The 27427-nt window shown below is 45.5% G+C and overlaps 1 protein-coding gene across 1 annotated transcript in view; it reads right to left on the minus strand.

Annotated features, from left to right (window-relative positions):
- LOC309584624 (guanine nucleotide-binding protein G(q) subunit alpha) overlaps positions 1-27427 on the minus strand; it is a gene marked incomplete at both ends in the record, with an annotated part of 212661 nt that overhangs the window by 7478 nt on the left and 177756 nt on the right. The gene's annotated exons all lie outside the window — the stretch shown is intronic.

Genomic DNA, 27427 nt, shown 5'->3' on the forward strand with positions numbered 1-27427 from the left:
GCTATTTTCCAAGTCCGTGAGAGACTTTTCTCTCTCACAGAAGAGGTAGCAAAGTATATAAACAACCAAGCCACCTGCAGCCTTGAAAAGTCTTGTTTATGGTATAGTAGAAAAATATTTTGACAATGGATGTTTTAGGATTTTAGCCAATCACCCCAAGGGGTGGCTGATCCTTGGTCCAATTAGACTATGAAGAAAAAAGTCTATAAAAGAGTTTGTAAAATAATTAAATAAATTGTTGGGAAATTATTAAAGGATCAGGGACATGGATCATTGATAGAATTATGGGATCAATAAAAGAACTGTAGCAAGAGCCTGCAAGCAAAAGGCCTGTGTGAGAAAAACTCTCCATGAGAAAATCCCTGTGTGAAAAACAGGGCTGGGAACAAGAAGGGAGTTTTGAGAAGGTACAGCTGTGGAGATAAGACCCAGAGGGAGGAGGGTGAACTCTGAATTCTTTTAATCATAACAACTGTAGAAGCTTGCCAATGTAAGTCCAATTATGTAGAAGCAGAAATTTGCTTTGATAAGTTTTAAGCCACTTAAGAGTTAACAAGCTGGTATACTATATAAGTGCCTCTGGATTGCTAATAAACGGAGTTTGCTCTTATCAACAACATTGGTTTTGGACTGCAATTTCTCCCCCCGCCGGAGTCCACGGACTTTTTTCAATTCCAACATTTGGCGCCCGAACAGGGACAGGACTGGGACTGGCACTTCATTTTCTTGACTACGGTGGGAGCTGACGTGGCCCCGATAAAGCAGCGATCGGGGGGCAAAAGGTCAACACCTGCTGGCCAGTGTCTGATCCGTGCCTGGACTGACCTGACATCAGGGGTCCACTGAATCGGCTGACAAGGGCTAAACCTGAAAAGGCTGCACGACCCTGACAGCAGGGACAGCGGTAAGACGCAGATTTTGCGGTTAGACGCAGTTATTGCGGTGGGACGCAGTGTGGTAGGACGCAGTTATGGCAACAGAGGTGGCCCTTGGTTTATGCTTTTTAGAAAAGCGGGGACTTAAAGAAGTACACCTTTATAAGGAACTAGCTGATCCAAGATCGTTTAAAAAGAAAGCTAAAGAAACAAAAGCTCTCAAATTCACCTGGAGAGCAGTAACTAGCACTCTCGCAGAAATAAAAACAGAAAAGACAGTGGCCGCAGCCGCCATAGAGACTTTAGAGAGTGGCAGTGCAGATGGGGGTCTTACAGAGCGGTGGGCAGAGACCGGAGCGGAGCCCGGAGTGGCATGGTCCACCGGTTAAAAGCACAGCAGCACCCGTCCACTTACTGCAGGAGCTGCTAAACTCGGCAGAGTCAGATGTTACCCCTCCGACGGCCGAGGGAGAAATGGCCGCGAACGCGGAAGCAGAGCCACCGGACCCAGGGGGTGGGGCACAGGCGGGCCAGAGAGATAAATCAATCTTGCTGCACAATTCCTGCCTGCTGGATCTTCTCTTCTCCTCCTCCCTATGGCTGCGGGACACGGTGATATACCCTAGGGCCCAGGCCTGCGGTAATATATGCCAAAGTCAATAGTACAGATTTTATTTAACAGTAAATGTGAGGTAGAGAGATAGAAAGAAATAGGAAGAGAGAAGGGGGGGACAGAGTGAGAAAGAAATTAAGCAAAAGATATCACCACCATGTGGATTCCTGAAGTGTCCTTCTTCACCCTGGTCTTCAGTGGTGGGGGTCCCAGAATCATTCTACTGGAGGTACCACCTTTATACAGTCCAAGTTCCAGGTATCCAAGGGGTGGTCGCAGATGTTCCCACAACTTGGACTGGCATGGGTGTAAGCAGTGGTTTCCTTTCCCACAGTCTGCACAGTGGAATTTTGTCCAGTGTGCTAATTCCAAACCTTCACCTCTGTTTAGGCTTGGAATTAGCGCCTTCCTTTTTGCCATCCATGCTTATCTCAAGTTCCTGTTGAGGTGGCTTATCTTATGGGAATAGTGTTTTGAGACGTAATCGCATTCTTTAAGTCCTCACACAGGCTTCTATAGAACAAAATCAAAGTGAATCTTGCAGATTCTGATGTTGCTGAGCCATAGAATCATAGAATTGTATAAGTTGGAAAAGGCCTAAAAGATTATCGAGTCCAACCATTAACTCAACACTACCAAGTCCACCACTAAACCATGTCCTTAAGTGCCACATCTGCACATCTTTTAAATGCCCTCAAGGGATGGTGACTCAACCACTTCCCTGGGCAACCTGTTCCAATGCTTGATAACCCTTTCAGTGAAGAATTATTTCCTAATATCCGACCTGAACCTCCCCTGGTGCAACTTGTGGCCATTTCTGTTTGTTCTGTCAATTGTTACATAGGACAAGAGACTGACACTTTGTTACAACATCCTTTCAAACACTTGTAGAGAGCAGTAGGGTCTCCCCTGAGCCTTCTATTCTCCAGACTAAAAACATTCATTACCCTCAGCTGCTCCTCATAGGACTTGTGTTCCAGATGCTTCATCAGTTTTGTTACTCTTCTTTGGATGTGCTCCAGCACCTCAATGTCTTTCTTGCAGTGAGGGGCCCAAAACTGAACTCAGGATTTGAGGTGAGGCTGCACCAGTGCTGAGTACAAAGGGATGAACATTTCCCTAGTCCTGCTGGCCACACTATTTCTGATACAAGCCAAGATGCCATTGGCCTTCTTGGCCACCTGGGCACACACTGGCTCATGTTCAGCTGGCTGTCAACCAATACCCCCCACATCCTTTCCTGTTGGGCAGCTTTCCAGCCATTCTTCCTCAAGCCTATAGCATTGCATTGGGTTATGACCCAAGTGCAGAACCCAGCACTTGGCCTTGTTGAACCTCATACAGCTGGCCTCAGCCCATTGATCCAGCCTGTCCAGATCTCTCTGCACAGCCTTCCTACTGCCCAGTAGATCAACACTCCTGCCCAAACTTGGTGTCCTCTGCAAACTTAGTGAAGGTGCACTCAATCTCCTCGTCCAGATCATTGATAAAGATATTAAACAGGACTGTCCCCAGTACTGAGCCCTGGGGAACACCACTAGTGACCAGCTGCCAACTGGATTTAATTCCATCCACCACAAGTCTTTGGGCACATCCAGCCATCCAGGTTTTTACCCAGCAAAGAGTATACCTGTCCACCCAGTTTCTCATAGACAGTGCTGTAGGAAATGGTGTCAAAGGCTTTGCTAAACTCCAGGTGAACAACATCCACAGTGGGTCACCTTGTCATAGAAGGAGATCAAGTTAGCTAAATAGAACCTGCCACCAGTACACTTGGGTGGATCCTAACCCAACACCCTGTGTCTGCCTGACCCCAGCAGCTCCTGCTAAGGCTGCAGTTTTCTGTTACATTTTGTTTGCCACCCCCGGCTGTGCCCACCTCTGCCATTCCAGCCGCCACTCCGAGGTTCCTGCTACAGCCCATTTCACCATCCAGAGGGGCACTGAGACCAGCTGCCCCTGGGGGTTTGAAAAGGAAGCCCCTTTTCTATCTCTTCTACCAGCTTGCCCACCATTACCACGTGGAGAGAGGCACCTCAGCTCTTGCTACGGTGCCCCCTGCAGCCGTGGGAGAATCATCACACCTGCCCTACCCAGCCAGGAGCCAACAGCACCCCTGCCAGCTGTGACCATAACTACACCAAAGGGGAAAGTGCTTGACAGCTGAGAGAAGGCTGTTGGGTTTCTGGTTTTGTTTGTTGTTGCTGCCACTGTGGTTGGTTGCCTTGTTATACATATATATATATATATATATATATATATATATACACTAGTAAAAAACTGTTATTCCTTTTCCCATATCTTTGCCTGAAAGCCCGGTAATTTTGGAGTTATAATAATTTGGAGGGAAGGGGGTCACATTTTCTATTCCAAGGGAGGTTCCTGCCTTCCTTGGCAAACACCTGTCTTTCAAACCAAGACATGCAATCAGTTGCATTGATTTCAATGGTGCAAGAATCTCATTCAAAAAGGAGAAAAACTGAAATATCAACAAAGCTGAGCATAAAACATGAGCTCTTAGGTCAATCATTAAAGCACAATTTCAAAGATTCCTTTTATAACTTTCTAATATACAGACCTTATAACAATATCATAGTTAAAATTTGAGGGGAGTCAGAGGAGGGGAAAAACGGAAGGAGTATATGCCCTAAATTCACACAGGTTTTTTTTTTAAATCGGTTTTGTTTTCTATGATTTTGTTTGGGTTTTTTACTGTCACAAACTACACTCACGCCATGGACAATAGTATCTCTAACTATTAAGGTTTGAGAAAATAAAATACCTAATATGCTCTAAAGACAGGAGCATACCTGTCCGTTCTTCTGATGTCTTAGCAATAATAAATCGTGTAGGGTTTAGCTCTTCCATTCTGTCCCTGTAATTTCTACCTTCAGGTGGGTGGTCTTTCCAAAACTGAGCCCCTCCTTCAGAAGTATATAAAAATATTTATCAGGCTTTTTCCCTTTCCCTGCTGTTATAAGGAAGGTAGACAGGATTTTGTTAAACACATATTAAACTCTCAGCAGTTTTTAAAAACTGTCCCAAAAGCCATCACTGTAAACCTGAATTTAAAATGTATTATTATGAAAAACTATTAGCCTCTTTTTTCTATTGAAAGGCTCACATGAATAAAACCTCTTGCTTTTTGTAGTTTGATAGAATCAGAAAGTTTAAAAGAAAGCAGAGGCATAACAAAAGAAGCAAAGAGATTAAATGTTATAACTTAAATACTGATAGAATACTAATAGAAAGTAATGAACTTTTAATGAAAATATTACAGTTTGAATGTACGAGTTTAAAGACTTTTTGTTAAACTTGTCACTCATATTTACAATGAGGAACAAGTGCAGTAAATTTATTTTGGGGTAGCTGATAAATATTCAATTTAAGCATACAGGATAAATATTAGGAGAATTAATTTCTTACTGTTATGAATGTCTTATTATTATTCCTGGGCAACCTGCTCTAGCTGACCTTGCTTAAACAGGGAGGTTGGACTAGATCATCTCAAGATGCCCCTTCCCACTTCAAGCATTCTGTGATTCAGCAAAGTACTTAAGCCTAATTCTAACTGTAAATATGTATGTATTTCTGCAAAACTGATCCTTTGCTTATCACTAGACATAAGAGAGAAATTGTGTTGTAAGATGGTCCGTTAGGAATTGAGTAGGAAAATATCATCATATGCGCATCTGTTGCTGAATAGCTCTTCCCAAGAGGGAACCTCCTGCATTCTTTGCACTAAGATACTGGGACACTTACATTTGGAGAATTTTCCATTTGTTTCACCATAAATTACTCATTATAAAATTAGGACCAGGAATTTACAGTTTATTTCCAGAATCAGACTTATCATACAATACTACTAGTCCTACCCAATGCAGAGTTTGACTACATGGGTGTTGGGGTTTTAGGAGCTCTCCTGGTTTTTTTGGGTTTCTTTTCTGTTAAAGGAATTTTCCCCCCATACATGTTGCTAGGGGAACAAATGACCGGATATTTAAGAAAAACAAAAGACCTGGCTGCTCTTTTTTTTCACCTGGGTGTGTGGGCAGTCAGTCTCGGAGTTCAGACAGAGAGGGAAGCTGTTTTCTTCGGACGCTTTTCCTTCTGCTGGAGAAGCCCCGGGATCCCAAAGCCCGCCTTCCCTGCCCCGCTCGGAGCTGGGCCGTGGCTGCCCTGCCCTGCCATTGCTCCGAGCCTTCGCTACGTTGTAGCCTTGCTCACCCTGCCTGCCCAGACCTCTGGGGGGGTTGCCCGTTTGGATACACCTCGTCTGCCATCCTGGATTTGTGCTCATCCCAGCCGTTCCAGCCTGCTGTTCCTGAGGGTCAGACCAGACACCAGGATCGACTGCCCAGGGGTTTATGAAGCTTCTTTGCTCCATCCATTCCCGGGATCCCAGGCCACCAGTGCCGCATGCTCCTTGAGCTCGCTCCAGAGCACCCCCTGCAGCTGCGGGGGAACCATCGCACCTGCCCTGCTCACCGGGAGCCGCCAGTTCCCCTGCCGGCTGCGACCAGAACTGCACCCAAGGGGAAAGGGCCTGACAGCCGAGAAGGCTGGGACTGGGTTTGTGATTGTTTGCTGTTACTGCCATAGTTATTGTTGTTTGTTTGACTGGTCATACACATATAGATATATAATAGTAAAGAACTGTTATTCCTATTTCCCATATCTTTGCCTAAAAGCCCCTTGATTTCAAAATTATAATAACTCGGAGGGAAGGGGGTTGCATCTGCCATTCCAAGGGAGGCTTCTGCCTTCCTTAGCAGACACCTGTCTTTCAAACCAAGACAATGGATAGTAAGGGTTAGGTCTATCAATGGTAAAACACCACAGTTAGATGAGAGCAGTTACTTTTATAACCTAAGAGAACATAGAGAGTGTGACTGTGTAGCAGGGATACTGATGCATTGCTGAGACCATTAGGCACCACTGAACCACCAATGGTCGCATATTTAATCTACTGAAATGTAAGCATCTGTAAGTACTCACACATCTCCCACTGAAACACCACTGAAATGACAGTAGAATATTATACCAGAAGTGTTAGCTGACATTAACCTCTGAAGCCCATCTAGTCCAGCGTTTCACTCAAGTATAGTTATTGGCAACACGAGACCAAGTCAGTCATTGCTTTGTCTAGGAAAGTCCTCCAAGAATGGAGATTTCGCCATCTCTCTGGGTTCCCCTTTCCAGTGCTAAACTAATCTCCAAGGGAAAACTGTTTCCTACAAACACATTAACTACCTGTTTGTACAGCTGAAGAAATATGAACTAGTTCTAGAAATAGGAATGGGATAACAAGGAATATAGGGGAAGGCCTCTCTTGGGGATCTGACCTTATATCAGATGCAATGTGAAGGAAGCCTTGCCAAACCAAGCAAGACAGTATGGCTCTTTGAAGAGAGGACAGGAGCAGTGGGGAGCAGGCAGCATTTAATATCGTTCAATCTCTAGCTCTGATTTTATGAGCCAGCTCTATCTCACCAAATTGCTTCCAGCAAAAGCCTATTTCAGCTGCAATGGAAAAGGCTGCAGACAGAAATTTGTGAATGGCTAATGTACAGAAATGTGCAGCTGGAGCTGGCTCAAGGCTTCTCAGTGGCTGACAGCCTTTCATAGTAGTTATGCCAACCTTCACAACAACCCCCTTTGACAGCAGCAAGTTTGTTGTGGTCTCCTTCACAGAGATGATGCTGACAGGTCAGTAGTTTCCAGGGTGCTCCTTTTGACCCTTTTTAAAAATGAGTGCAATGTTTCCCTTTTTCCAGTCACCTGGGACTTTTTCTGACTGCCATGACTTTTCAAATATTATGGAGATAATTCAAAAAGTATAGTTGTCTTTGTTAAAGCATACTACAAGGAAAAAGACTTCAGACAATATCATGCAATGGACTAATTAGAAGAAGAAAGCAGGGCATCTTACAAAATTAATACTGTTAATTTGACCATGAGAAGCAGCACAACACTGCAAGTTTTTGAGTCAGATCTCTAACACAGATGACAGGCACAAGTATCAAAGAAGGATTAGATTCTATCATAGTATCACACTGATGCTATCTATAAGAAAAAAGTAGAGCATTTATACACACTCTAAATTTGGTGTTGAAACTTTAATATTCTTTCACAGTTCAAAGTTTATTTGAATTATGCAGTATGAAAAAATATCCATTGAGTGATTACCAAAGCAGCCAAGTTCAATTATTGTCTTAATGAACCTGTCACATCTCAGTGAGGAATAAGAATAATATTTATTGTTAATTTAAGGCGAGAAATGTTTTCATTTCTGCTGCACCCACATTCTGACAAAAATACACTTTGTTTTATGTGGACCTGCTCTAACAGATCCATGTCTTTCTTGTGTTGAGGACCCCAGAGCTGGACACAATACTTCAGGTGGTGTCTCACAAGAGCGTAGTAGAGAGGGAGAATCACCTCCCCTGACTTGCTGGCCACACTTCTTTGTATGCAACCCAGGACACAGTTGGCTTGCTGGGCTGCATGTGCACATTGCTGGCTCATTAACAGTTTTTCATCCACCAGTACTCAAGTCCCTCTTCTCAGGGCTACTCTCAATCCCTTCACCCCCTAGTCTGTATTGATACTGGGAGTTGCTGTGAGAGACTGGAAGGATTGGTGGTTAAAAACATTTCAGGTGCGCGTGTGTGAGGGAAAGGGGCAGGTCAGGCCTTGCCTTTGGTGAGGCAATGCACTGTCCTGTATACCCCACACGCCCTGGGGCCTGTATCCCAGCCCCACAGTGGCTGCCAATCACTTGCACATGGGAGGCAATGCTCCACACCCCAACCCTGGAGCCCCAATCTAGCCCCAGAGTGGCCAGATGACCAGAAGTCCCACTTGGGGGAAAGGCCCAGGAAAGACAAAGGGTACTTAAGCCAGTACATGAGGCAAGCATATGTCTTGACTCTACCTCCTCTTGGGATTTCTAACAGCTGAACACTGCTGGAACCAGGAGTGGAAGCTATACTTGTTCTTTTCTATATCTATATATATTGCCAGTAAAGTTTTTTGTTGTTGTTTTGACCTCTTGAGAATATATTGTCAGTATTTCTCTAACTCAGAGTACATAAAAAATTGTAAGGCCTTTTAAGAGGCTTGTCGAGAGAGTTTTTGGGGCCTTACATTTTAATTGGCACAGCGAGCAGGGTGCTCTTGACGTGATGAAGATGTATTTTCTTTGGACATAACTGCTAGTCACAGAATAAAGGATAAATAAATTTTCCATCAAAACTGATATTCTCTGGCAGAAAGGTCATGGAATCCTGGGTAAAAACTGACCTGAACTGCTCTCCACTTTGTTAAAAGCTTATAAAGCTTGTCCAGCCCGAAACAGAGAGATGTGGTGTTACAGTGCGGATACTGCAACACGCGTATCAAACAAGGAGGCCCGTGGAAAAGAAATATATATGGACCGATTCTTGATAGATGTTTCAGAGATGTTTATTTCTCCAGCCGCATGGCCGGAGCTCTGCCGAGGAACTGTTGCAATCATGGGACCCGAGGGTCCTTGCCCGCGCAAGGGAACACAAAACAACCAATGGGGAATGAGGCTGAACAGGGGCTAGGGAAACCCCGTGTCTCCTCCCCTGGGGCCCCTCTCCCAGGACTACATGGCAGGAGGGAAGGCACCCTGACAATGTGGGCTGAGGGAATCTGGCACAATCCGCAGTTAGTTGCGGAGAAAACCGGAACTTTGGAAAAAGAAAAGAAAAAAAGCCCTGGCAAAGTAAAATCCAGATGGTCTGCCTTGTTGGGAGTGTCGTTAATAGCTGGACAAAAGGAGATATACATTGCTATGCAACGAGATAAAGAGGTAATTGCCTCCTTGTATGAGTTAGCTAAGGCCTTGCAAGCGAGCCTACAGGAGGAGCTCATAGTTCAGCAAAGGGTGGAGGAGGGGTTAAATGCCGAAAAGAGACTGACAGAAAACCTGCAGAACCAGTTGAGCCAGGCTCTGGAAAAAGAATTACAATTGCAAATTGAAGGGGAAGGTGGAGAGTGAGACGGGGATCTCCAGCCTCCAGAGGGAGGTGGGACTCCCTGAGCATGATGTCACCCCCCTCTGGCTTAAACTCTTCCCACCTGTAAAAAATGAGGAGGCGGAGAGGAAGGTGGGATTCCCTGAGCATGCCTGGAGGAGGACTCAGTAAAGTCAACCCCCTCCTCTCCTCCCCACTCCAAGCTCTGCTCACTTGTATAGACAGAATTAATTTATCAGGAAGCAGAGGTAATGATATCTCACTCTGCAACAGAATTGGTTAAGTTCCAAGGGAAAATCAGCAATCATCCCAAAGAAAACAAAACTGAGAATGTTTTGAGAATTTCATTAATGGGGAAAATGAAATAAAGCTTTCCAAGGAGTAAGCACATGGTGAAGAGCCCTGGTCTCTTGCCCAGGGAACAACCTGTTGTGTGAAAAGTTTGGACCCGTTGGAGGGGGGGGAGAACCCATCTCTATCCCCACTCCAAAATATACTAAAATTACCAGGAGAGTGTGGGAGGCAGCTGGACTCCAAGCAATGCAGGAGAAACAGCTGGTGCCGCCTCAGCCTTCTCCCGTGTTGTTGTTGTTATTTGTTGCAAAATTTAAGGATCAAGACTGAGAAAACAAACTCAGTTTTTGTCTCCACCTTGGGGGAGGGTGGCCAATTCAAATATCTTAAAAAGTTCACTGGAAATAAATGGAAATTCAGTTTCCCAGTATTCTTAATGAAGCTTTGCAAAATGCTCCTACACTGCCACCTTCTGGTGGTAGTGAATATAGAGCCTTGCCTGCCACTAGAGGCCAGAGATTAAACTGCTGCTGCTGTAGAATCCGTAACCTCTTGGGGAAAAATACTTTTATCATTGTGCAAGTGTGTTGTTTTAATTTCAATAATAACCTTAAATGTTCAAGTATATACTCACCAGCCAGGAGACTGGGTGTATGGCAATAAAGACCCACTTAAGCAGAAGTGGAAAGGACTTTTGACTACCCACACTGAATCAGGGGAGATGGGGAAGCAGAGGTTAAATGATTTGCTAAGAGGTTGCTTGTTAAAAGCAATGCATACAGCTTGCTCAACACTTATTGTGCCTACCAAAGCAGAATGAGAAGATATAAGACTATTGATAAAGGGAAGGAATCTTGACCAAAGATCCTGTTTTCGAATCTAAAACTAACTTAAACCAGCCTTGAAGTTTGGACTTGGGCCAGGGACATAAAGAGCATGCCCAGGGAAGCAAGGTAAAAAGTTCAGGATGAGGAAGACCCTTTACTTCATCTGAGGAAGACTCTTATTTCATCTCAAGCGACCCCTGCCCACGACCACCAGACAACACTGCGCAAGCGCAACGCGGATGTAAATAACTTTTGAGCTCATTGTAAGATGAGGCGAGGCTAGGCGGGGCTAGGTAATGAATAGGCATATTGGGAAACAATGAATATGGAGCTTGTAACCCAATATATACCAAGCTGAATGCAGCTGTCCACACGCATGAATTTGGAGGAACTATCCCCCGTGTCCCAGTGCTGGAATAAACATATCTACTTTACTACTTATTCCAGTAGTGGAGTCTTTTCCGCATATCAACATGGCTGTGAGATCTATGGCCGGAGACTTCTAAATTACACAAAGCCAGCTCCGGACACAGAGGAACCATATTTACAGTACAGTAAACAGTAAATCTTCTGCAGATAAAGCTGCAATGAAACCAGGAACTCTAAATTGAAAAACATTAAATGGTTTATCCTTTTGTATTTTCAGAGCAATGTTTCCAGTATGGCAGCATGGTTATTTGTTCCTGGATTAGTCAACCATCTTAGCAGGACCTTGTACCTAACGATTGTAATAGCAAGTATGGCTTCAAATGCCAGAGGGGTAAGTGAGCAAGAAAGAAAAGACAGCGGTGTCTCTTTCCCTAAGGACCACTCTAACATCACACACATAGAACAAATACTACTTGACCCTCAGAAGAGAAATTCACACCTAAAACTAATGCAAGCTGTGACACTGATAACAAATAGCAGTGGCTATTGAATTTGTTCTCAGTTTTCCACTCATTCAGATGAAAGTATTCAGATGATGGGACTTCCAACACCAAGCATATTTTCCAATGCTTTTCTTCCAAATTGAGTGATGTGCCTTTTAGAAGGAAAAGCAACCAAAACCCCCATAGATTGAGAAATCCTTTTGGTAGAAGTAGTAGTCATATAGGACCCCTGTGTCCAACAATACCTAAAAGGACCAGGAGCAGCCCCTTACCATAAAATGGAGTTACATAATTGCAACCAAGGAATAATGATAGGAGATTATCTCAAGTGTCATTCCTATTGGGATGTAACCATGATGAGTATTTTAAATACCCATTGGTGGCCTATTCCAGATAATATGGTATACTACTGCCTTTGCAGAAACCAGGCTAGAAAAGCTCTACCCCCTGGATGGCAAGGAATATGCACCATTGGAACTGTGGTACCGAAAATAGATGTCATTGATAAATTGGAATTCCCCACAAGACATCTACAATCTTTTATAATAAGACACAAATGAAATTTAAATCCATTAGTTGACAGGTCCTCTGGATTCCACAAATTTGTGAGAGGGGTCTTACAATGGTTAAGGATATCTGAATTAGAGAAAGCTCTAGTGAACATATCCAGGGTTATCAAACAAAGAGAAAACTGAGAAAATGATGCAATTAGCACTTTGCAACAAGAAATGACCAGCCTTTCACAGGTAGTTAACCAAAATGGAATGGCTTTAAATCTGATTTTGGCTTCCAAAGGTGGTCATCAACATCAGTTGCTATGTATATGTGGACCAGTCTTTGAGAATTCAAACTGATTTGGAAGAAATTATAAAGAACACTAGGATATTTCATGAAATACAAAAAAATCAAGGGAAATACATATTTGATTGGATAACATAATATATTCCAAATTTAAGTGCAATTATAAGAAAACTGATTGGCATAATTTTCATAGTTTTGACATTAATGGCTGGTTTATGGACTTTAGTCCAAATTTGCAAAATGTGATGTAACAAAATGTGTAGATCTGAAAAAAAACCCATTTTATCTAAAACTGGAAAGATCTCAAAATGATGGCTGGCTATTCTAATGTTTGTCCACATGGTGCTAAGAATCCTGATCAGTATTGTTAAGGTACTAGATAGTTTAAATAAGTTTTACCGAATAAGTTTTATTAGTGATTATCACATTTTTTTATGTCTTTTAAGTTTCTTTTCACAGACTGTTATTGTTAGTTTAATTAAAGGATCACCAAAACTTTCTATGGCAGAGAACACAAAAGAATACCAGGTGGATACTTCCTCCTTTTGAAGTAGGTCCAAGTGGGACCAAGTTTTCTCCTAGAGGTGTTCCATGAAAGGATGAAGTAGCAAAAGGACTGAAGATTTGCTATTTTTTGCTGCATCAAATGCTTACATGTTTTTATCTTGATACATTTTAAGATATTTATGTTCATATATGTTTTATATAACTTTGTTGCAAGCAATATTTTAAACTGTATTTTTTCTCTAGTTGCCACAGTGTGTGGAGAAAAGTCCTCCCCAAATTTAGTTTTGGGAGCTCATATAGGATTTCATATGATTATAGAATAAAATTTGTGTGCCTCTTCCTACCTCCTCAGAGCAAATCATAAAATTGCTATACCAAGAGAAGTGCATGTAGTAACGATAATCAATGCGTAAAACAGGATTGTGCAGAAGAAGGGGATGTTGAACTGTTGGTGGCCCCTGGAAGGAGGGAGAAAAGGGGCTGACAGAGGAGCAGAGGTGGCAGCTGGAAAGTTCTCTCCAGCTGTAGATGAAGAAGGCATAAGTGGTTAAAAGAGAAGAAAGATTTTGGGCTTGAGAACCATTGAAGGGTTTGGTAAAGTTTGAAAGGTATTTGGTCCGAACCCAGGACCCTGACTGAAATGATATGCTGAGGAGGTTGGAACAACTCAAATTTTGTTATCTCTTTGACGCCTACCCCTGAGGCAATCCAGACTATTATGTAGTAGAATTTTTACTGAATGTAATTTTCCCATGGTGCCCAATGACCTTTCCCTCTTTCCCTGGGTACAGGTTCTGGGGATCCCCCTGAAACCTGGTTAGTGGGAGGAATAAGGGTGGTAATCTGGGACACGTATATTTATTTGAGCTATAACCATACCTGGACCTGTAAGATTATGGACTCCAAAAGGCAAGGCAGCCTAACTATTGAAAATTGGTCTACCCTTAAAGTTTGTATTTTTTTACAAGGAGTGCAATACATTGCAGTATCAATAAGCAATAAAGGATCTTAAATTGAACTAACCATGCTATTTTGGAGCTCAGCTTACAAGTCCAGCAAGTATCAAAAATGATTTTATTAAATTGTCTAACATTTGATATGTTATTAATAAATAAGCAAGGAATATGTAAAATGCTAGACCTCAGTGAAGAAGAATACAGCATCAAGAAACATGAAGGAAATCACTGACCAATCTGCTGGACTCTTTGGTCACTGCAGCCAAAAGACTGTTTTCATGAACCCTCCCCCTGGATCCTGGTTTACATCACACCTTGCCTGCAGTTTTAGACTCATGACTTGCATAGAGTGAAATTTTTATATTAACTGGACTTATACTTTTGATTATTGAAATACCAATTGTCTGTTATATTATTTCCTGTATACTTTCCTCTTCTTTCCTTTCTCCTCTGCCTGTAGATTAGGATCCCACTGCTGCCACAAGAGGAAAGCTACCATTACTGTGGTCCCAGTCAATGTCTCAAGCCACAGGGTGGTGTGAGAGACTGGAAGGATTGGTGGTTAAAAACATTTCAGGCGCGCGTGTGTGAGGGAAAGGGGCAGGTCAGGCCTTGCCTTTGGTGAGGCAATGCACTGTCCTGTATACCCCACACGCCCTGGGGCCTGTATCCCAGCCCCACAGTGGCTGCCAATCACTTGCACATGGGAGGCAATGCTCCACACCCCAACCCTGGAGCCCCAATCTAGCCCCAGAGTGGCCAGATGACCAGAAGTCCCACTTGGGGGAAAGGCCCAGGAAAGACAAAGGGTACTTAAGCCAGTACATGAGGCAAGCATATGTCTTGACTCTACCTCCTCTTGGGATTTCTATCAGCTGGACACCGCTGGAACCAGGAATGGAAGCTATACTTGTTCTTTTCTATATCTTTTCTGTCTTTGTCTCTTTCTCCTTCTTCCTCTAATTCCCTCTTCTCAGAGTTTTGAGTAACTTAAAATCCAATGGGCTTGGAGTTTGCTAAGTTGAATGGACTAAGTTAATGTTTTGCGAAATGTTTTATGTTGATTGAATGCTGCTTTAAACTTTTGCCAAAGTTCTCTGATTTTCTGAAGTTGCCAGTAAAGTTTTTTGTTGTTTTGACCTTTTGAGAATATCTTGTTGGTATGTTTTCCATGCATCTAACTCAGAGTGCATGAAAAACCGTAAGCCCTTTTAAGAGGCTCATCAAGTGAGTTTTTGGGGCCTTACATTTGCTCCAAACCAGGTGCAGGCCCTTGCATTTGGCCTTGTTGAACTTCGTGAGGTTTATATGGGCCCACTTTTCAAGCTTGTCCAGGTCCCTCTGGATGGCATCCCGTCCCTCACCACTCAGCTTTGTGTCATCTGCAGACTCACTGAGGGTCCACTCAATCCCTTTGTCTATGTCATTACTGAAGATATTAAATAGCACTGGTCCCAATACAGCCCCTGAGTGACACCAGTTGTCACTGGTCTATATCTGGACATTGATCTGTTAACCACTACCTTCTGGATGCAACCATCTAGCTAATTCCTCATTCAACAAATAATTGAGCCATCAAATCCATGTATCTCCAAATTAGAGAGAAGGATGTGGGGGACTGTCAAAAGCCTTACAGAATTTCAGATAGATGACATCTGTAGCTATTCCCTTGTCCATTGCTGTAGTCACTCCATCATAGAAGGCCACTGAGTTGATCAGACAGGACTTGCCGTTGGTGAAGCCGTGCTGGCTGTCTTGAATCACCTGCCTGTCCTCCATGTGCCTTAGCATAGCTTCTCAGAGGTTCTGTTCCATGACCTTCCTGGGCATAGAACTGAGGCTGACAGGTTGGCAGTCATTGGATCCATGTACTGCCCCTTTGGTCTGTCATAAAAGTGATTTTTCATTTCTGGAAGTGATAAGATCCATAATGAGCCTGGAGCCATTCACTCAGCCCCACTACTGAACCACCCTGGATGTACAGACTGATATGTATACTGGTTCTGGCTGGGATAGAGTTAATTTTCTTCATAGCAGCTCATATGGTGTTGCTGCCTGTTCAGAGGGGGTCGTCCCTCCCCCTCCCCGAGAGTGGTCAAACAGCCATGTGCTCTGAACCTCCTTTGTTCTAAAGCGCAGGCAAAACGGAAAGTAACTCAAACTCTGGAGCAGTGTCTGATTGGCCAGTTACCCCGGGTCCGCCCCTAGTTCTCCCCTTTCCCTTCCCCTGAATAAAAGAGAGAGCTCAGAGCGGGCCCGCCCTCTTTGGCTCTGCTCCCTTCTGCTAACATCTCCTGTGTGGCTCTGTCTCTGACTGAAAGCATCTAATTGCAGGATTAAGGCATAAACCAAGGGCTATATTTCTACCTCTTTGCTTCTACTGGTGGTATTAGCTTCGCAGCTACCATTTGCCATTTTTAGAGCTACTGAAGTGCCAGATTGCCTGTGCCATCCCTCTAGACGGCTCAAGGTTTTCTGAGGCACTGAACTGAGAGCTTAGCCAGTTAAATGCTGTATTTCCACAATATGGTGCTGTTTTGGATTTGTGACCAAAACAGTTTTGATAACATTAGGATGCTTTAGTTATTTCTGAACAGTGCTTTTTCAGCATCAAGGCCTATTCTGCTTCTCACACTGCCCTGCCAGTAAGTAGGCTGAGGTGGACAAGAATATGTGGGAAGGATGAGGGGAGGGGGATGGGGGACATTCAGTGTTATGACATTTGTCTTCCCAAGTAACTGTTAACACATGCTGGAACCCTGCTTTTCTGGAAATGGCTAAACATCTGCCCATCAATGGGAAGTAGTGAATGAATTCCTTATTTTGCTTTGCTTGTGTGCACAGCTTTTGCTTTACCTATTAAACTGTCTTTATCTCAACCACAACAATCTGGAAAAATCCTCCTGCTATATTGCTGTTTACTGTAGTTGTTTTACTTTACTATTGTTGGTTATTCCAAGCAAGCCCCTCTTTTGAATATGCTGTGGATACTGTTCTTAAGGACAGTCACAGAATCATAGAATACTCTAGATTGGAAAAGACCTCAAAGATCATCAAGTCCAACCATTAACCCAGCACTGTCAAGTCCACCACTAAACCATGTCCCTAAGCACCACCCCTACACATATTTTAAATACCGACAGGGATTCTGACTCAACCACTTTCCTTGGTAGCCTGTTGTAGGTACAAAAATGCTGTTAGTGAGGATTTCCTTGTTATTTTCTAAGTCCGTGAGAGACTTTTCTCTCTCACAGAAGAGGTAGCAGGGAATGTAAACAACCAAGCCACCTGCAACCTTGGAAAGTCTTGTTTATGGTATAGTAGAAAATATTTTGATAATGGATGTTTTAGGATTTTGGCCAATCACCCCCAAGGGGTGGCTGGTCCTTTGTCCAATTAGACTATGAAGAAAAAAGTCTATAAAAGAGTTTGCAAAATAATTAAATCAATCTTGCTGCACAATTCCTGCCTGCTGGATCTTCTCCTCCTCCTCCTCCCTATGGCTGCGGGACACGGTGATATACCGTAGGAACCAGGCCTGCGGTAATATTTGGTGCTGCCCGACGTGATTTGCACTCTCTGACTTGTCCTGCTGCTGTGAGCCAAGCCGAATTCCTGTAGAGGTACGCTGTTCCTTTTACCCCCCGGGACCGGGAGGTCCGACAGAACTGAGAAATGGCGAACAGCGGCTCACAAACCGACGCTGTCCTACTGGTCTGGAAAGGTGTGTTTAGCATATTGCGCACCTCCATTCCTGAAAACTCAGTTCGGGAATTATTAGAGTGGGCTACTTCAAAAGGGATTTCCATGGACAGAGATACTGCCCTGGACTTTTCCTTGTGGCAAGAGCTCGGATGCACTGTCCGACACGAGCTCCCGACAGGGGAGCCGGCAGCGTTAGAATTATACAAAACCTGGCGGTCGTTATTTATTCTGCTGACAGACCTTGACTGTGATAGCAGGGCTGGATCGCCTATCTCGGTGGTGAGTGACGGAGGAATGTCCGAGGGGGGCCCCGCTGACTGGGCTTCCGGGGCAAGTGATGGTGAATTTGGAATAACCCCCCCGGCTCCACAGGCAGAGCCTGCGCCGGCTCACCCTGCACAGTCGCAGGACTCCGCAGCCCCCAGGAACCCCGCGCCAGCAGAGGCGGGGGGGTCAGGGCAGAGGCAGGGTGCACGGCCTGTCTTGTCGTTCAGCTGGATGGCGGCCACGGCTAATCCAGGGCCGCAGATCAGCGGCTTAGCAACTTGGACACCCAGAGAGCCTCCTAGTTCGGTTCCGTATGCACCTGGATCTAACTTAGCAGGCGTAGCGCCGGGCGTGCCCCCCCCCGGGGCTGCCTGGCTATGGTCCGCTGCCCTCCCTGGCGCTGGACCGAGCCATGGACTTTTTTATGCAGCATTTGCCCTTTCTGTCAGAGCTACCTAACCTATCCCGAAGGATGGAGGACTTGCTCAGCCTGTTAGAGTGGCGAATGCGTGAGCCCGCGCCGCCTGCGCCCCCCCCGCCAGCTGCGGGAGATACGACTCCGAGCCAAGAAACAGCGCGGCCGGCGGCAAAACCGGAAACAGCTCTGCCGCAGGAAAACCCGGAAGCGGCAGCGGCTGCTGAGTGGCGGGCAGAGGCGGCAGCGCCGGGCGCGTCCGCAGAGAACAGGCCAGTGGCGGAGCCGGGCGCATCCGCAGAGCGCGGGCCAGAGACGGCGGCGCCCGGCGCGCCCGGGGAGCGCGAAACAGCAGCGGAAGCAGCGACCACGCCGATCGCGGCTGCTGTGCGAGAGACGAGTGCGGCGCCAGCCATGGCGCCGGGCGCAGCCATAGCCCTAGAGACGGTGGCTGCAGCTTCAGTACCCACTCGGTCGGAACTGGCCGAGACGGCCTCCCGTAAAGAAACTGCTGTAAAAACTGCCGCACAGCCAGCTGCAGTCTGTCCTGTCTGTTCTGGCTCTGGCGAACTTAGCCAAGGTGACCCCCCCCCGTACATTTCTGTTCCCTCCCAGCACCCCAGAGTTGCCTTTGCCTGATGATTCCTCGTCAGGCAGTGAGGCAGATGAGGTTCTGGCCCCAGGTCATCAGGCGGCTGTAGCCGCGCGGTGAAGAAAAAGGCTGCGCCGGACTCGCCCCTAGACTGTTCCAGACTGCACGGTAACTGTACGTCCGACGCATTGTAATCGCTTCCTAGAGTCTCTTAAGATGCAAGCATTGGGGGGAGGGTGACTGGAGGTTATTAGAAATCCTTGGAATGCCAAATAGATCTGAGGATTCTGGGGGTAACCGGGGAGCTGTTACACTCCATCCGCAGGCTGTGCCAGAAGTTCAGGATGGTACTGGTTCCCCAAAAGAGATCCAAGCTTTCCCAGTGTATAAGGCTCTCCCGGATTCAGGGGAGCATGACAAGCATGAGGTAATTGCTTGGAAAGTTGCCCAGGACCTCCAATCCAAGGTGGCACAATATGGGCTAGGTTCTGCTGAGGTTATGCAAATAATAAGGGTGATAAATACAGATTTGCTTCCTCCCTTTGATATCAGACACTTAGGTCAAATTCTGTTTCAACCTGTACAATTTACAGTTTTTGAGAAAACCTGGAGAAAGCTGGTCGGCAAGACTGCATTAGCAAATATGCAGCTCCCTGCTGCTGATCCTAGACAGACAGCAGGAGTGGATGCTTTGATGGGGACTGGTCCCTTCTCTGATCCCAGTCTACAGGGTACCTTGTCCTCTAGCGTCCTGCAGCAAGCTCAACAGGTCGGCATGGCTGCCCTGTTGAAAACCATAGAGTTGTCAGCACCCAGAAAGCGATATACTGAAATAGTTCAAGGCAAATTAGAGTCATTCCTTTCTTTTGTAGAGAAAGTTGCTGCTTCTCTCGAGAAGCAGGTTGAGGATGACGGGTTAAGACAGTTGTTGTTAAGGCAGTGAGAGATAAAGCAAACGAGGAGTGCAGAAAAATCATAGATGCCTTACCAGGGGATCCTGAGGTAACAGACATGGTCGAAGCCTGCGCTAAGGTGGGATCTGGGAACCAGAGAAGGTCTGCTTTGGCTACATTCCTGCAGCCTGTTCACGAATCTTCTGGTCGTGAACCACAGCAACCAAAACAGGTGAAGAAACGGAAGTGGCCTAAGCCAAGCCAAAAAGAGAACACACTGATCCCCCAGTGCAAAAGGTGTGGCAGGCCAGGGCATTGCACGGGCTACTGTAGATCCCGGACCCATGCCGATGGTCAGCCGTTGCCGGAAAACTTCCGCCGGGGTGCAAGGAGGGGGAATTGCTCTCCGATGCAGTCGCTCCTCCAGAGAGTGGAACAGGTACAGGCACAGGCCTACCCAGCCACCCTAGAGACGGCACCCAGGGATCAGACAGCACCCACAGATCAGACGGGTTTGACGTCCACACCACAGCCGCAGTCGTCTTAGACTCTAGCGGTATTTATAAGGTTCCCTTGGATGCATATGGACCCTTACCGCAGCGATCCAGTGCGATGCTGGTGGGAAAACCTGATGTTGCCCATCAAGGAATCTTAGTGCACTCAGGAGTTATTGATGCTGACTTTAAAGGTCAGATTTGCGCTATGGTCTCCACGCAAAAACCCCCTGTAACTATTCCTGAAAAGACCTGCATTGCTAAATTAGTGCCTTTTAAGTCTTGTGTCCCCAGGATAGAACAACCAACTCACGGAGATAACGGCAGTGGATCTATGGGACTTCTGCAGGCCTTCAGGACTGCAGACATCTCTGACCAAAGGCCACAGATGACATGTACCCTGGTCCTGCCGAACGCTCGTCCACCCCGGACTCAGCTTCGAGGTTTGATTCCTACGGGTGCTGATGTAACTATCATCTCCTTCTCTGCATGGCCTCCCTCATGGCTTTTAGACCCGGTGGGATTGGCCATCGCAGGATTAGGAGGAACCACGCAGAACTATTTAAGCGAACGGCCTGTGATGGCGAAGGACTCAGAGGGGCACACAGCTACAATTAGGCCTTATGTTGCTACAACTTCCCTTAACCTTTGGGGGCGGGATGTGTTGGCAGCTTGGGGCGTACGGATTGGGACAAATTTTTAGCAGGGGTCACTGTGTGTAAGGGCGCACAGTATCCTACACTGCCCTTGAGGTGGTTGGTTAACCTACCAATCCGAGTCAGGCTCTGCTCAGTTAGTTGAATTCAGGGCTGTTACCATGGCTTTTCAGCAATTCTCACAGGAACCTTTGAATTTGGTTACTGACTCTGCTTATGTAGCAGATATCACCCAACGCTTAGATTGTTCACTTCTGAAGGAGGTGAACAATGCGGCTCTGTTTTCGCTGTTGCAAACCTTGTGGTCTGCAATTCAGGCTCGAGTGCATCCATATTACATTCTGCACATTCGAAGCCACACCAATTTACCAGGGTTTCTAACAGAAGGCAATGCCAGGGCTGACATGCTGGCCAACCCTGCATGGGTAGGGCCTCAGCCTGACAAAATTACACAAGCCAAGGCATCGCACGGTTTCTTCCATCAAAGTGCACATACCCTGCAGAAGCAGTTCCATTTAACGCCAACCGAGGCGCGCAACATTGTCAGTGCTTGTGCTGTCACGGACTCGCTGCGCCTTTGCCAGCGGGGGTAAACCCCAGAGGGCTAAAAGCCTTGCAGATTTGGCAAACGGATGTAACTCACATCCCAGAATTTGGTCGGCTGAAATATGTGCACGTGTCTATTGACACTTTCTCCTCAGCTATGTGGGCTACTGCTCACACTGGAGAGAAGGGCCGTGATGTCATTGCCCATTGGAAATTGGCTTTCTCAGTCCTGGGCGTGCCAGCTTCTGTGAAAACCGATAACGGTCCTGCCTACGCCTCGGAGAAGACGCGGCAGTTTTTACACCTATGGGGTGTAGACCATACCTTTGGTATCCCACATTCTCCTACTGGCCAAGCCATTGTCGAACGCGCTCATGGTACCTTGAAGCATGTTTTGGACAAACAGAAAAGGGGAATGCATGGAGAAACCCACAGAGCTGACTAGCAAAAGCTTTGTATACAATTAATCACCTTACAGTACCACAAAATTCAAATAATCCTGTTATTCTGAATCATTTTCTCTCATTGCAGTCTGCAGGCGACATACAACTGCCCCGGGCAAAAGTCTGGGTACGGAATTTACTCACTAACCAGTGGGACGGCCCTCATGAGCTTATCATTTGGGGTCGTGGGTATGCTTGCATTTCCACAGGTACTGGGATACGGTAGCTACCTTCAAAATGCATTCGCCCTGACCTACGGCAGCAGAGGCAGAACAGGCAACCTCCAAATGATGACCAGAACGCCAACCATCCAAATGGCAACCAGAATGTAGATCATCAGCCTAATGACTCTTCTGATGATGACCAGGATGTCAACCATCAGGCAGATGGTCCTTCTACAAGCAGAGACTGGGATGGTCCTTCCACAAGCAGAGACTGAATTTTAAATTTCTTGTTATGGAGTCAGATAGTTAAAGCCTTAAAGACATATTTAGAATTAATAACTGATGTAGATTTCTATTTAGGATTAATAGTAGGGTTGTTATCTTATAAAACAAAAAGGGGGAATTGTAGGTACAAAAATGCTTTTAGTGAGGATTTCCTTGTTATTTTCTAAGTCCATGAGAGACTTTTCTCTCTCACAGAAGAGGTAGCAGGGAATGTAAACAACCAAGCCACCTGCAACCTTGGAAAGTCTTGTTTATGGTATAGTAGAAAATATTTTGATAATGGATGTTTTAGGATTTTGGCCAATCACCCCCAAGGGGTGGCTGGTCCTTTGTCCAATTAGACTATGAAGAAAAAAGTCTATAAAAGAGTTTGTAAAATAATTAAATCAATCTTGCTGCACAATTCCTGCCTGCTGGATCTTCTCCTCCTCCTCCTCCCTATGGCTGCGGGACACGGTGATATACCATAGGAACCAGGCCTGCGGTAATAGCCTGTTCCAATGCTTGACAACTCCTTTGATGTATAATCTTTTCCTAATGTCAAATCTAAACCTCCCCTGCTGCAACTTCAGGCCATTTCCTCTTGTTCTATCGCTTGTTACATGGGACAAGACACTGATACCCACCTCGCTACAACCTCCTTCCAGGTAGCTGTAGAGAGCAATAAGGTCTCCCCTGAGCCTCCTTTCCTCCAAACTAAACACCCCCAGCTCCCTGAGCCGCTCCTCGTAAGACTTGTGTTCCAGACCTTTCACCAGCTTTGTTGCCCTTTTCTGGACACACTCCAGCATCTCAATGTCTTTCTTGTTGTAAGGGGCTTGAAACTGCATGCAGTACTCAAGGGGTGGGCTCACGAGTGCCAAGTTGTCACAATCCGCTTATACAAGCGAGGGTCGTGATGGTTTGTTTATAGATCTCAGAGTGCAAAAGGACACAAGGGATTTCAGTTTTAATCAAAACAGTGCACCTTTATTAAGTGCCCACAACATGATAATGCGATAGAGGAGAAAAAGAGAGAGATAAAGAAAAACAAAGTAAAAGAGTAGAGAGGAAGAAAGGGGGGGTAATAGCTACCAACGGATGAGACGAAGTCCTCGTGGTCTTCTGCCAATAGATTCGTCTTCTTTCTGTGGGGAGATCTCGTCTCAGTTATTTTAGAAAGTCCCTTTATAGTCCTTTTCAGAAGTGAGGGGCAACTGGCCAAGAGGTGGGGGAAATCTACAGCCATTGTTATGGGGCTCGTTGCTTTGGGAAACAGGTACAGGACAGGTGTACAGGACAGGTGTACAGGACAGGTGTACAGAACAGGTCATTCCTTTCCGCTTCAGCGCAGTCCTTCCCACCTGGGCAGCAAGAACGGTTCAGTCCACTGTGACCGGCACTAGTTTCCTCAGGAATGCGTATCAGTTCCCAGCGGGCACACCTGCAGGCGACACTTGGCAGACATCCCACCTCAGCTAGGCCGGGACTCCTGTGTTCAGTCTCTGTCCTTGGCGATGATCGTGAGGCAGATGAGGGATCTTCGAACCGTCTCTTACACAAGTACAGGGAGATGATCACTGCCCTAGTTCTGCTGGCCCCCCTATTTCTGATTGTGCTGGTTTTGTCTGGGGTAGAGTTGATTTTCTTCCCAGTGGCTGGTATGGGGCTGTGTTTTGGATTTGTGCTGAACACAGAGCTGATAATATAGAGATGTTTTTGCTATTGCTGAGCAGGGCTTATACAGAACCAACGCCTTTTCTGCTTTTTGTACTGCCATGCTGGCAAGGAAGTTGGGGGTGCATGGGATGTTGGGAGGAGACACAGCCAGGACAGGTGACTCAAACTGACTAAATGGATATTCCAGACCATATGACATCATGCTCAGTATATAAAGTGGGAGGAAGAAGGAGAAAGGGGGGGGCTATTTGGAGTGATGGCATTTGTCTTCCCAAGTAACCATTATGTGTAACAGGGCCCTGCTCTCCTGGAGATGGCTGAACATCTGCCAGCCCATGGGATGCAGTTAATTAATTCCTTATTTTGCTTTACTTGTGTGCATGGCTTTTGCTTTCCCTATTAAACTGTCTTTATCTCAACCCATGAGTTTTCTGGCTTTTACCCTTCTGATTCTCTCCCAGATGCCACTGGTGGGAGACCGAGCAAGTGGCTGCATGGGGCTTGGTTGCTGGCTGGGGTTAAACCACGACACTGTCTTAGGGTGACTTTATGATGTGTATCCCCTATCGCTGCTCTATGCCAGGAAATTAATTTTGTGCCTTTCTGTGCCTTTAAACTGAGCCTGAGAGGGGGTAGAGAAAAAAAACCAAGCGAGCTTCTCAAAGTTTCGTTCAAAGATACAGAGATAGGGACTCCTCTGCATTCTTCTAACAGCAGCAGGAGCGGAGGAAGCAGCTTGCTTGCTTTTCTCAGCCAGCTTTTGGCTACTTTTTCTCTGCAGAGTGTGCCAGATTGGACAAATTTGGAGGAAAATATCCTCTGATAGAAAGCAGGTTACAACCAGCCCTCCCCCACCAGGTTTGGGAAGAAAGAAATTTTCCTTGGAGGAACATGAAAGAGATAAAAACTATTTATTTAACAAACACAGGAAAAGGATAATAATGCTAAATAATAAAACCTCTCGTTGTGGAGAGAAAAACCTGAGAAAATTTCAGAGTCCTTCCGTAGGTAGCCTCTCCCCTCCTCCTTGGAGCTGGCATGGGGTGGGCCCACCTCCAGGGCCAAGGCCTCAGTGGAAAGTCCTCCCGATGTATTCTGATGTTGAAGCAGTCCAGCAGAGAAGAAGGAAAAAATCGAAGTCCCAGGAAAACAAAAGTTCAACTCTGGAGGAAAAGGAGCTGAAAAAACTGGCCGAAAGCTGGCTGAAAAGCAAGCATTGCTTCCTCCGCTCTCGCAGCTGCAGAATGCAGAAAGGAGTCTGTGTGTATATCTGTGTGTCCTTGAAACAAAAACTGTAAACTGCTTTGAAAGTTTTGCTGGGTTTTTTCTCTTCCCCCTCTCAGGCTCAGATTAAAGGCATAGAAAGGCACAAAATTAATTTCTGGGCATAGAACAGCAATATGGGATACACATCATAAAGTCACCCCAAGACAGAGAGAGAAGGAGAGTTGAACTTTGTTTCCTGGGACTTTGATTTTTTTTTCCCCTCTTCTTCTCTGCTGGACTGTTTCAAGATCAGAATACATCGGGTGAACTTTCCACCTGTAGGAACCCAGAGTGCCGAGAATATTTCTCTGCCTGTTTTTAAGGGTTCTTACCCCCCTGAACAACACTGTTTTAACCTCCAACCTTGGAAAAACTTACCAACCGTCAGACAAGAACTAGAAAACACAGTGGTGTGAATTAAGGTGATAGACTACTATGTAAGGTTGCCACAGAGTAAAAAATTTAGAGGTTTTGGGCTTCTCTTTGTAGTAAATAGATAAGAGTAAAAAATATCAAAATGGAGGATTGTTGTTGTTCTCTAAACCTTCTTCTCCTTCTTCTACTACTCCATGTTCTGCAGTAAAAGTAGTTTGGGATGATTGGACAAAAAATTCCGCAGTTCCTGGCTGTGTTACTGAATAATTGGTAGGAAAGTGAAAATAATATACGTTTTTAGTAACTATTGGTTAAATTATCTTTAAAAGGCTGTGTAAATCTTGATAATTAGACTTCACTCCTGCTTTCTGTGCTCTATGCTGTACCTGGGTCACGCTAGTGACTCTGTTCCTCTGATAAGACTTAATAAACAACTATCCGGCAGCATTGAAACTCAAGGAAAAGTCTCGGTTTATCTTTGAAACTCCTTGCAAGGACTTTTAGAAAATTCTCTCCCATCAAGAGGGATTTGATTTATGGCACGGTTCAGTGTCACCACCGAGGCCCTGGCCCTGGAGGTGGGCCTGCGACCCAGCTCCAAGGAGAAAGAGAGAGAGACCTACGGAAGGACTGTGAAATTTTCCCAGATTTTCTCTCTACAGCAAGAGGTTTTATTATTTAGCATTATTATCTTTTTCCTGTGTGTTTGTTAAATAAATAATTTTTATCTTTCACTTTCCTTCAAGGAAAATTTATTTTTTCCCGAACCTGGTGGAGGAAGGCTGGTTGTGACCTGCCTTCTATCAGAGGATATTTTCCTCCAAATTTGTCCAAACTGGCACACCACAAGCCAGGATGCCATTGGCCTTCTTGGCCACCTGGGTACACTTCTGGCTCATATTCAGCCAACTGTTGACCAACACCCCCAGGTCCTTTTCTGCCGAGCATCTTTCCAGCCACTCTTCCCTAAGAGGTCCACCAGAACCTTGCTGGTTGGTATCCTAACTTGCTAATTCTCTCAGGCGCTGATGAATGTCAGGAAGGGAAATTATTGTTGTATTTGTACATAGCATCCTGCATCTGTGAACCAAGGTTTTCCTGTGGTAAGAATGCTGGTATTGGTGGAATTGTGAGGCTGTGCACCTAAAATTTTTGTTAGATAATACTCTATTCAGGCTAGTGTCTCAAACACTGACTACCAACTGCCACTTCAGTAAATCATGGATCAGAATTCTATGTCCTCCAAAACTTTATGGGCTATGATCAGTCCCATGATCAATGACAAACCATGCAGCAGGGTCCATCCTACACCATGGAAATCTACCATGCCAATACTGACAATTGCCTGAAAGACACCGCTTGCTGCTGTGACCTTATCACAGTAGGTGCCCCTGGCGTATACTGGCTGTGCAGCAGCTGTGCCACGAAAATACTCCCATGGAGAGAGAGGAGGTTTTACCTCTTGGTTCCCAGATCTCAGGGCATCTGTCAAAATATTTTGGCTGTACTTTTTGTAATTATCTACTTTATTGTCATTATTTATGTTTTGTTTCATATCAGTGGATGGGGTTGTAGACTGTGTTGTAAAACATTTTCCAGTCATGTCAAGCCACTCCCTGACTGGGGTTGGGGCCACTAGATATAAACAGATGCTGGTTGTAATCTCTTTCACAGCCTCTCTTATAGCAATTGGGAAAATGCAGTAGTAATTGTGGCAGGACATTCCCCCTCTACCACAAAAAAGCTTATCTGCTCTGTCCATCAGCTGGTGCATAGCTCTGGACATTGTACCCCCTCACATGAATTGGTGAGATAACCCAGGCTGGACAGATGTCCAGCAGTGAGTTACTTCTAGCACCAGGGAGGTGAGATCCCCAGCTGATAATAAACACCCCTCGCATTGAGAGGGAGATGTA

Source organism: Coloeus monedula (genome assembly GCF_965178545.1).
Source record: "Coloeus monedula genome assembly, chromosome: W".
Lineage (NCBI taxonomy): Eukaryota > Metazoa > Chordata > Aves > Passeriformes > Corvidae > Coloeus > Coloeus monedula.